This window comes from Periplaneta americana, chromosome 5 (genome assembly GCF_040183065.1).
Source record: "Periplaneta americana isolate PAMFEO1 chromosome 5, P.americana_PAMFEO1_priV1, whole genome shotgun sequence".
Taxonomy (NCBI): Eukaryota; Metazoa; Arthropoda; class Insecta; order Blattodea; family Blattidae; genus Periplaneta; species Periplaneta americana.
In genome coordinates this window covers 72,872,975-72,884,480 of record NC_091121.1, presented here as the reverse complement: position 1 = coordinate 72,884,480, position 11,506 = coordinate 72,872,975, and positions in this window count along the sequence as shown.

The window sequence follows — 11,506 nt, the reverse complement described above, 5'->3', positions numbered from 1 at the left end:
TTAATGTAGCCTATTTATTTGGTATAACTTATGTGTTTAATTGTATGGTTTTTGTGTGTTTAATTTAGATAGTTTGTGTGTTTAGACTGTCAGTTTGTATAGTTTTTGTGTGTTAAGACTGTATAATTTATGTGTTCAATTTGTATAAGTTTTGAGTGTTTAGTTTGTTTGTGTGTTAAGACTGAATATTTAATGCGTTCAGTTTGTATAATTTTTTGTGTGTCTAGTGTGGATAGTTTGTGTATTCAGACTGTATAATTAATGAGTTCAGCTTGTATAGTTTTTTGTGGATGATTAGTTTGTAAGAATTTAAATACAGTATTTAGTCTGTATAGTTTTTCGTATTTAGTTTGTGTAGTTTGTTTATGTGTTTAGTTTGTAAGTATAGTGTAAGCTTTCTTGTACTGACTTCCAAAGTGCAGTAGACTTTCAGCTCACCCTACACTCCTGTAGGAGGCGTTGCTCTTACGGGATTTCAGGCTTTTCATATTTCATATAGTGCTTGTCATTATGCCTACATTTTAGCAGAGCAGTGTGTGAAAGATCAGTTACTTTTAGCTGCAAATCTGGAGACAAATTTCCTAGATTTGCAGAATGGGGGCGACAGAAGAGCTCTCATGTGTGTTGAATAATTTTCATTTAGTGTCTCTGAATAGACTACTTTATTTCTTAATAATGCAATGTTTTCCACATATTAAGGACAGTATGTCTCCTTGTACTATACATCGCTGCTGTACTTAACGTATGCAGAGACAACTTTTGCACTGCTACCCTTCTTTCGATGTGTTCTGGTTGGGGAAGAAAGTTATCCCGCGCAGAGAAATCTGTCCGTACAGCGCTTTTGCCCATACGGGCTTGAATATGCACCTCTGTCTTATAGAGTGGACTTAAGATATGGCAATTTTATAAGCAGATTATCCCGCTGCATGTTAATATCTGGTAGGCCATAGTCGGTAGTGAATTGAACTGAGATTCTGAGGCTGCTGTGTTTGAGTGTCGGTTCGTATCCTACTTGGTCTGAATAACACGTTGTATTTTATCTGAACTTGTCTATACCTGTAAAGCGAATATCACATAATTCCATGGCGAGGCCTAAGACTCATCTCGACAAATAAGCTTAGTCCTACTATGTGATAATCACTTCAACCAATGCTAGATATCCTCGAAGTTGATTAATTGTCATTAAATGACTGGTAAAACAGTGCTTACTATTGGATAATAGGCTAATCTAGGTGACATGTATAATAATTGTTATTCTTGTTATTATCGTGATAACAATATAATATTTTTGGAGGTCTTTCCAGATTTCTTTGGTAATATGACGCCATATGTAAAAGACGAACAGTGTTCATTTTGTGTACATGGTCGAGCCATTTTTGCCTATATCGTGTAATGTCGCCAAATTATGTTGGTCATTTTTAATCTATCACGTATATTTTGATTATGTTAGTGGCAGTCTCGTAAAAAACCAGCAACTATCGTAAAAATATTTTATCCACTTTCATTATGTAATGTGGACTTTACATCACTAATAAAATTGTGTCAAAAACCTTCATTAGATAACTAGTTAGGTAATGATACTTCTGTTACGCAACTAGTTGGGTAATGATACTGCTATTACATAACTGGTTGCGTAATGTGAACCACACACATTTTTTATATTCCACTTCATATCTTACGCAGAATTTCGATTGTACTAAGCATTCGATTGCAGAATTTGCAGCATTTTCAATATCTAAATCCTCGTTTGAACTAATTTTAACATGTTTGTTTATTTCTCCTAGTAGTGTTGTTCTTCTGTTATAAACGAAACCTGTCGTATTCAAAACTAATAAAACAAACATAAACGAATCGCCTATCGCAGGAAGAAACTAATAATAATAATAATAATAATAATAATAATAATAATAATAATAATAATAATAATGATAATAATAATAATAATAATGAATAAGTTTACTCATTCCTAAATATTATATCAGCTTTTACAAGGAAATATAAGTTTTGAATTCGGAAATATCGCAGTTTATAAAATAGACAAAATTCTTTGTATAGGCCTACTTCCCGTGATTCGAACTGCGCAACTCCCTTATATTAGTGACTCCGTATTGAATCTTTAAATGTTAGCAGAGATGAAATGTATGAAGACGGTTGAGAAGCAAATTTTTCTTGACCACATTATTCCCCCACACCCCTTGCCTCTTTAATTAAGATAAGCATCTCCCAGCTGATGAGAACTAGTTACGTGGAAATAAACTGAAGTAGCAAAGGAAGAATACCTTGCTCTCAACACCCGGAAGCCAGCCTTACAGAAAGAGAGCCGTTGATCGGCTCCTGAGTTATCGCTATCGATACGAAAGCAAAATTATAGTTCACACAATACCCTGGCAAGTCAGAAGAAGAATTTTAGTCTCTTTATTAATAGGTTTCTTAAGTTTCTTCATCATTACCGTCATCTCTTACCATTTAATAATTTTATTTTCCTTTCCCTTACCATGAGTATCGCCATCGCCATTATAATCACTTTTATTTTATCTGCTTCACCAATATTATTACTTTTAACTTAAAACCATCATCATAATAATAGTAATAATCACCATAATGCTTCACTACTATCATTACATAATCACCACCATTATTACAGGCTATCACATTCGTTGTGTGGCCCTTTTATCGTTTTCGGGCGATTACTGCTTTCTCTTCATGCTATTGGAATAAAGTTTCATCTTTATTTCGATATTTTATGCTGTTTGTCGCTAACAATGATATGCAAATTTAATTTTTAAATCGTCGTATGATACTGTATTTCTAAGTAATAATAGTCTTTTAATAATAATAATAATAATAATAATAATAATTATTATTATTATTATTATTATTATTATTATTATTATTATTATTATTAGCACCAATACAATTATTATTATTCTAGATCATTACAATTTATAACGTGATGTGAATTTTTTGTATTTTGACAGCGTTTAATAGATGCAGAAATGACAAGATTAGTAGTAGTAGTAGTAGTAGTAGTAGCAGTAGTAGTAGTAGTAGTAGTAGTAGTAGTAGTAGTAGTAGTAGTAGTAGTTGTGGTAGTAGTATTTGTAATAGTTATAGTTAGACTTCGTGGAATTGCCACGAGAATCGTAAGGTTTACTATGCACGCAGTATAGACTGTATGAGAAGGGGGCGTGGAAAGGATAGAGTATGCCTCTAATGTAAACACTGAGCAGTATACTCCGGTTACAATAAAACCTGTATCCTGCATTCAAGAAAACTATGATGATCATTTAAGAAGGAAATGTCTTAACATATAAATACACAATTATTTTATAGTGAGATTATATTAACTCAAAATTTAATGTAATATACTCGCATCATCCTTGAAAATGTTATATTTTATTTAACAACGCTCGCAACTGCAGAGGTTATATCAGCTCGCCGGATGTGCCGGAATTTTGTCCCGCAGGAGTTCTTTTACATGCCAATAAATCTACTGACATGAGCCTGTCGCATTTAAGCACACTTAAATGCCATCGACCTGGCCCGGGATCGAACCCGCAACCGTGGGCATAGAAGGCCAGCGCTATACCAACTTGCCAACCAGGTCGACTCATCCTTGAATATGTGCATTACAGATAAGAGTTACGTACATTTTGAGCGACTGCAAAGTGAACCTCCTCCGATGGTCACTCAAACAGTTTTTGTATTGGGAAAATGTACGTTCAACATCACACGATGTAATAGGTGCATATTTGAAGAACGGAAAGTCACTACTTTTTAGTACACCAACTTCAGACGTCTTGTCGTGACCTGATGATACATCATTTATAATACGAAGTTGTGAATAGGCAGAATTTTTAGCAATAATGTTTCTCAACTTACATTTCACTTTTTCTGAAATTAGTGAATTGTTATTTTGGATAACGGTTTGTGATACTTTATCCACTATATTAAGGGCTTCTGAGAGTTGTAGTTTAGACGATTCTAACAGGGTGATGCTTTTGGACACGATTTTAAAATTAGAATCAATGAACAGAATATCTTCCAATAGCTGTTAAGAAGGCAATGATTTTACAGCTGCAACAGCGGAACTGTCTGTGCTATCCAATGCATCAATTACCTCCATTATTTTGCCGTAATGTTCTGCATAATAATTAACAGCATCCAACAACGTTTCTAACGGGTCAAAACTGGCTGCGGGGGTAAGGGTATTCCAGGGGCAATTATTTGGAACAGCAACACTCTCATTGTAGTATGTTTGATTGAATTCTTGTCTGCACTGAACAAATGTTAAGCTTTGACTATTCCAACCACAGTAATGCAAAAACAAGTGCTTACTTATGTATACATTAGCTGTAGCTGCTCTATCTGTTTGGACCGGTCACAACTCTTAACATGAACTGCTTATACTACGAGACCGTGAGGTCGCCCACCTCCTCTATACTACCGTACATCGGCAACCTGATTGCATGCTGCGTGTGGCAATTCAACGAAGTCTAATTATAGTAGATTAGTAGTAATAGTTATAATAGTAGTAGTACTACCAGTTGTGGTCGTAATATTGGTAGTGGTAGTAGTAGTTGTAATAGTAGTTATAATACGAGTAGTTGTCATGGTAGTAGCAGCAGTAGTACTTGTAGTAGTATTAATAGTAGTGTAGTTTAGTTGCAGTAATTATCTTAGTATAGTTGTCGTAGTAGTTGTAGTAGTAGTTATTGTGGTATTAGTGTTAGTAGATGTGGTAGTAGTAGTATTAGTAGTGGTAGTAGTTGTAATAGCTGTAATGGTAGTAGTATTAGTAATAATAGTTACAGTAGTATTAGTAGTTGTAGATCAGTCGGCAGACTGGCTGGCCTGCCGATCCGGAGCTGCGCTCGGGCTTGAGTTGTATCCCCCATTTGGTCTCATTGAATAGTTTCTTCCGAGGTCTTCCCCAGCCGTGGGACTGAAGCCGGATGGTCTATGGCGAGTCCTCAGCCTCACTTCATTTCACCCCCTTTGGTCTGATTACCTTGTTGGGTTTTTACCGAGGTTTTCTCCGACCATAAGGCAAATGCCGGGTAATTTTTAGCGAATTCTCAGGTCTCACATCATCTCATTACATCCCGCCAAAATATTGTAAAAAATTGTAGAAAATTACAAAATTGTAAAACTGTAAAAATTGTAAAGTATTGTAAAAATTTGTAAAAATCGTAATTGTAATATTGTAAAATTTTGACTTGTTCCACATCTTAAAGCTTCATTGCTCATGTAAGATCTATGGAATATAATAAATTAAATGAAAAAAAAGTCGTAGTTGAAGCAGTATTGATAGTGGTGGTGGTAGTAGTAGTAGTAGTAGTAGTAGTAGTAGTAGTAGTAGTAGTAATTGTACTATACTCCGCGCATTTCTAACTGGAGGATCAAGATCAAGCAATGGACTGCATTTGTCACGAGTGCTTATCCCATTCCTGGACCATTCTCCTCAACTAAAGTCAGATGGGACAGCCGGGATTACCAGTGCTTCAGTTCACAGTTTTCAGTTCAGTGTCTTTTGCGTCATTTGTACGTTTGTAAGCCTACGTGACCTTGACCCACCAGTTCGAAATGCGCTGACAATAGTGGCAATGTTTTAGTCAATTATTTAAAGATAAGTTTTAGACTGAAAAATTGTTAAATATTTATTGTAGCCTACTTAGTTGTAGTAATTGTTGTAGTAGCAGCAGTAACAGTATTTAAGTGACTGAGAACTGATTAAAAATATCTATATCATAGACTTTCAAAGCTGATTACGTCTCAATGAGAACTGTGTAACTGATCCAATGTTAAAATAAAATATCAAACAAGTCCACTTCTTCTCTTCGCACCGTGACTGCATACTGTAGGCCTAGATGTTTCATTTTTTAATTGTCGGTGAAGCCGCCTGCTTATATTTAATGAAAGGGCGGGGCAGAGCGATCGGAACCCACAAAGATAATCACGGACAGCGATAAAGATTTTGCCGTAATGACGAGCCATCATCATGTTCCATAAAGCATCGAACACCATTCTTCCAGCTGGAGCAATAATTATCGATCGGATAGAATGCGGTCCCCCATTATTTCGCCATAATATTATCATTTTTTATAGCCAATGCAAACTGTGGCAGAGTGGATCGTTATAATTAATACAAAAACTGGATATTCTAGGCCGCTAATTTTCAGTTTCTCAAACCACCTACCCAGAGCTGGAGGTTAATTTAATGGCTGGGATGCCCATAAATTAGGTTCACCCTGGAACTGTACTCCGACATGGGGAGTGGGGGGACAGCGTAATTGAGTCCGCTGCAAAGCCATCTTGTCGGCATGTTCCACAAACGAGCACGTGTCCCGTGTCATTAAAACGTCATTCCACCCGGTGCTCACCCCGTGTCACTTTATTTGCTCCTAGGTTTCGCATGTCAGAGGCTGAACGATTAAATGTTGCTCTGTCCACCGCGCTTTGGGATTGCTCACAAGGCGTGACATGCCGTTATCTGAAAAGATAGGCCTACTACCGGTACATCCCTGTTTCGCATCAGACTCCCTGATTCAAATTCAGGCTAGTTAGTATAATTTAATATAAACGCCGATAATATTGGACATATAAAAATAAAAACATGGAAATATTTTGAGATATTATAAAAATTAAACTATAGAATTTTTTTTCGATACTATAAAAATAGAAACCATGGAAATCTTTTGCGATATTATAGAAACTGTGGAAATGTTTCGTGATACTGTAGAAGTAAATGTCATGGAAAGGTTTTGATAAACTTAAAAATAAGTACATGGAAGTATTTTGCGATATTATAAAAATAAAACTATGGAAATGTTTTAGGATACTCTTTTATAGACAGCGGAACAAAAGTGAAATGAAAGTCATGTTTACGGTTTACAATTAACTTATACTGTCGTCAGCACCGAGCACGCTGGGGCTAGCCTCCCTTACCCGCGGAAAACGCAGTGCACTATGGTGCTCTCGCTGCTAGCGGGTATGCTCTCTATCTCTCCCTGTTGCATGACAGTGCACACGAGATGGCACCGCGTACCCTTTACACATTTCAGCGAGTGCTGACGACCACTGGACTATGGCATGAGGTGTGCTCGCATCCCAAGTAGGTAGCTACAACACGGTACCGTCCGCAGAGAGCACCACGCGAACATCGAAAACAACTGCCACTCTGCGTTCTCAGTCAGCCCTCGCCCGTACGTGAACAGAGAACATTGAGATACGTAAACATATTCTTCATTTGTGTTCAATGAAGTGATCATAATGCCAAAGACAGATGTTGAAAAACATAGGGTGTATTCTTTAATATAAGAATATGGTGTCCACATTTTTAGTAGTGATACTGGTGAAACAATTAAATGTGGGTTATGTATGTGTGCATTAAAAAAGATAACAAAACAATCGATAGAACATCAATGTAATACACAGAAACACATGAAAAATATTGCTCTATGTTAGAAGAAAATAAGAGTTCAAGTTCAAATTCCGCCTCAAATATGAAATATGACTTTTGCCAAGATTTGTGTCGGATGATGATAAGTTGCAATATTCCATTCAAAACGTTGGACAATCCTCACTTTAAAGGATTTATAAAAAAGTACACCAAATATCAGGTACCTTCTGAATCATCTATCCGAAAACAGTTCTCACCTGCACGCGCCTCTAGTATGCCTACTGTGCTTACGTAAACAACAACCCTCTGACGAGACAAACTACTCGCGTTGTAGTTACCTTCCATACGAAACACTTTTTTTCCGCTGTCTACTCTTTAATAAAAAATACGGAAATATTTTTGAGGTACAATAAAAATAAAAACATGGAAACGTTTTGCGATTTTATAAAAATAAAAACAATTAAATTGTCTTGCGTTACTAAAAATATAAAAACCATGGAAATTGTTAGCGATATTCTAAAAATAAATACCATGAAAGTACTTTGTGATATAATAAAACCATGGAAATATTTTACGATACTCTAAAAACAAAATCATGGAATTGATTTGCGATACTGTAAAAATAAAAATCATGGAAATGTTTTGCCATAAGCTTACTGTAAAAGTAAAACCATGGAAATATTTTGCGATAAGTTGAAAATAAAAGCCATAGAAATGTTTTGCTATATTATAAAAGCAATTGAAATCTTTTGCAATAATTTAAAAGCAAAACCATTTATATGTTTGTCTCCAAGAGGACTATCGTCATCATCATCATCTAAGTTACTTCAAGGTGGACCGATTACGATCCGTTCCGACTCAGAGATTGTCTTCCCATCGTAGTCGTGATCGACCAATACTTCGTTTTTCTTTTGGTTTGTATTCACAAAGGCATCTAGCTGGTCTTGATAGTGTCATTCTTTATATATGTTGGAACTATTTTTTTTCTCGACTCATACTATTGGAGTCAGATAAATGCAGCTTATCTCGTATAACATCATTCCGTACTTGGTCTCTTAGGGTATATTCAGCTACATAACGTAAGAATTTCATTTCCGATGTTTCAACCATTCTCTTATTTTTGGCATTCAAGGTCCAATTTTCTGATCCATACATTAATACAGGTAAAGCCAAGTTCTGAAACGTGTGTACTTTATGCTCTATATCTCCTTGATGGATAGAAGAAATTTCGCATTCAAGATAATTAAAACTTCGAACCTGTTCAATGGCTTAATTATTTATTATTATTTTTTATCTTATGCTGTCCAAGAGGACTAAAAGGAGAAATTATGTAATGTATCTTATTTCTGTAAGCATGTGATGAATTTAAAATATTGCACCATTACATTGTTTAAACTCGTGTCTCTTTATTTAAATAACTAATTAACTCTCTATTATAGCCACTAATTATTCAGCATTTTAAGACGTGTTGTTACGGAACCCCAAGTTTCATTACCGTCGCAACAAAAGCTCTTCACTGGACCATGCAGATAGTCGTTACGTAATTTTCTCCGTTGCCATGTTTGAGCTTATCTTCTGCAGGGACATGCATAACTAACCAGCCAACCCAACGCTAAAGAGCTCGTTGTTGCTGAAATGCTCCAGGATTTGCTCATTTTATGAGGGACAAAAGCTGAAAGTTCTCCATGCTCCACTCCATGAAAGCATCCGCTGGACACAATGACAGAGCTATATTGTTCCTTAAACATTAAACTAGATTTAGGTCGTATTAGTAAACAAGAAACGAGTAATCTACTATCCGTTTTGAGACAAGAGCTTCTGGGGAAGAAAGCTTAGAAGAATAAAAAAGACAATAAATTTTTATGATTAGAAATTCTCGGATTCAAACTCGGCTATGGTATGTCTCGAGATTTTATTGCCGAAAGCTCAGTCAGGGTTAAGTGAGCTGTTACTTGCCCATGTCATTTTTCGAACGGCGGCGTACTAAATGAAACTTGTTTCCAAATGTACACCCCTTATTAGTCATTAGCAGTGGTGGGAAAAATGAACGCAACCCACAAGACAGGATTTAAATGGTAACTACATTTAATCATTTTCAAAGCAATTTTTTCGAAATTGGGATTTATCTGTGCATACTATTTTCAGTTGCTCAAGGAGATGAGCATCGCTTAACCGGGAACTGTGGCTGGACTTTATAAATTTCATTTTAGAAAATAGCTGTTCGTACTGGTAGGTTAATGAATACATACCGTCATTTCCCATAACTATGGTCCTGGAACACAACTATGGTCCACGATACAACCATTCAAAGATCATTGTAGAAGTAACATAGATCGTTCGTAGATAGCTGCAGTGACTTGAATTCAAACTACAGTACAGCAAGAATATAGATAAACGAGGTAGTACTACGTTATGGAGTACAAAATTGGAATAGTTGTATCGTGGACAATAGTTATGTTCCAGGACCATATTTATGGGAAATGACGGTACTCATTATTTTTGAAGCAAACTGTCTAAGCAGTGGATATGTAGTACTGGACATCTTTTAAAATATTTTAGCCCCCAGTAGACCTTCACATTCTACTTTCAAGAAGCCATCATTCTGCAAATCCAGTACCTCTAACTGCAGTTCTGGGATAATATTTTCAATTTAAACATGAAAAGGGGTGGCAAAAATATTGAAATCTTTCTCCATCCTTTGAAAATCACTGAATCTGTGTTCTTTGAACTCGTATAACAGGTGATCTATTTTAAGAATGTACATATTTAAGTTCGCGTCCTGAATATTTGTAACTAATCCTAAACATGAGAAATGAAAGAACCGCCTTTCTTGTAAGTGTGATATCCTCTCGATTCATATGATTCTGCGAAAGACATTGTATCACTAATGAAGCTCCGAAGTACAGCAGTCCAGTATAATCCGCCACGTACACGCGCAGTATTTTCATGGAGTGGGGGAAGGGGAAGGTAGGGGGTAAGTTTGATGCTTCGCTGAGGTCTGACGTCACTGCGGCAATGCCGCAGGAATGCCCACCATTAGTAAAGTAAGATCTATTTTTTTATTATTGTTGTACTTACGTGATTAGTTTTAATACAATTCGTAAGTTTTTTTTTGCGCTTCCTGTTACCGTTACCAATTACTCAGCTTTATTCCATTGGGAAGCAGGAGAAAGATAACACTGTGACAACCACATCAGTCCTGCCGCGGATTAACAAAGAAGGCAGCCACAAGGCCCATTTCCTGTTATCTCCGGAGTTTCGGTTGTCATTAGAGTTATCATGGACTCGCATTAGCAGAGTCTATTGTTGTCTGATTGATAGCCGTGTAATGGATCCGCATGCTACCTGCAGGGGCGGTCTTGTAGTTCCATGTAGCGGTTTTTAGCCCCCACACTAGAAACATCTACCCTCCATGTGGAAATTACAAACCCACCGTGTAACTTGTGTTCTCTAATGGACTGGCCGTCAGCTCTCTTATTCCCAAATTAAGAACGGGAATGCTTCTAGGGTGTGCAGGCTGGATTCTGAAGCTTCATGTATTATCAGGATTATTACCCATATCGGAACTGCTTTATGACTGGGTATATTAGTAGAGTCTATTGTAAAGTCAAGTAAATTTATATACATAATATTTAAGTAGGCTTTTTACTCTTTTTTTTCTTTTCTTTGTCTTAGTTTTCTACAATTTCTTAATTCTCTTCCTCTTTTTCGACTTTCTTTATCCTTGTTTTATTCGTTTTCTTCGGTTTCCCTTTCCTCACATTTCTTTCTTTCTTCTCAGTCTACTTCTTCTTTGTCTTTCTCTTGTTTCCCCTCTGTCGTTTTTGTTTTCGTCATTTCGTCTTTCTGCTTAGTCTTCTTCTTCTTCTTCATTATCTCTGTCGATTTATTTTCTCTTTATCTCATTCTCTTCGATTTCTCTTGCCATACTTTTCTCTTCTTCTCCTTCTAGATTTGTTTTATAATTTCTTCTTTGAAGCGCCTTATTTTTATTTCAACAGGATCTTCAATTCATAGTACGTAAAAATTAACAGGTGTTAAGTATTCAGATAAACTATAGGATACATAGAATGAATAACGAGATCAAAAGAATTTAAGGGTTAA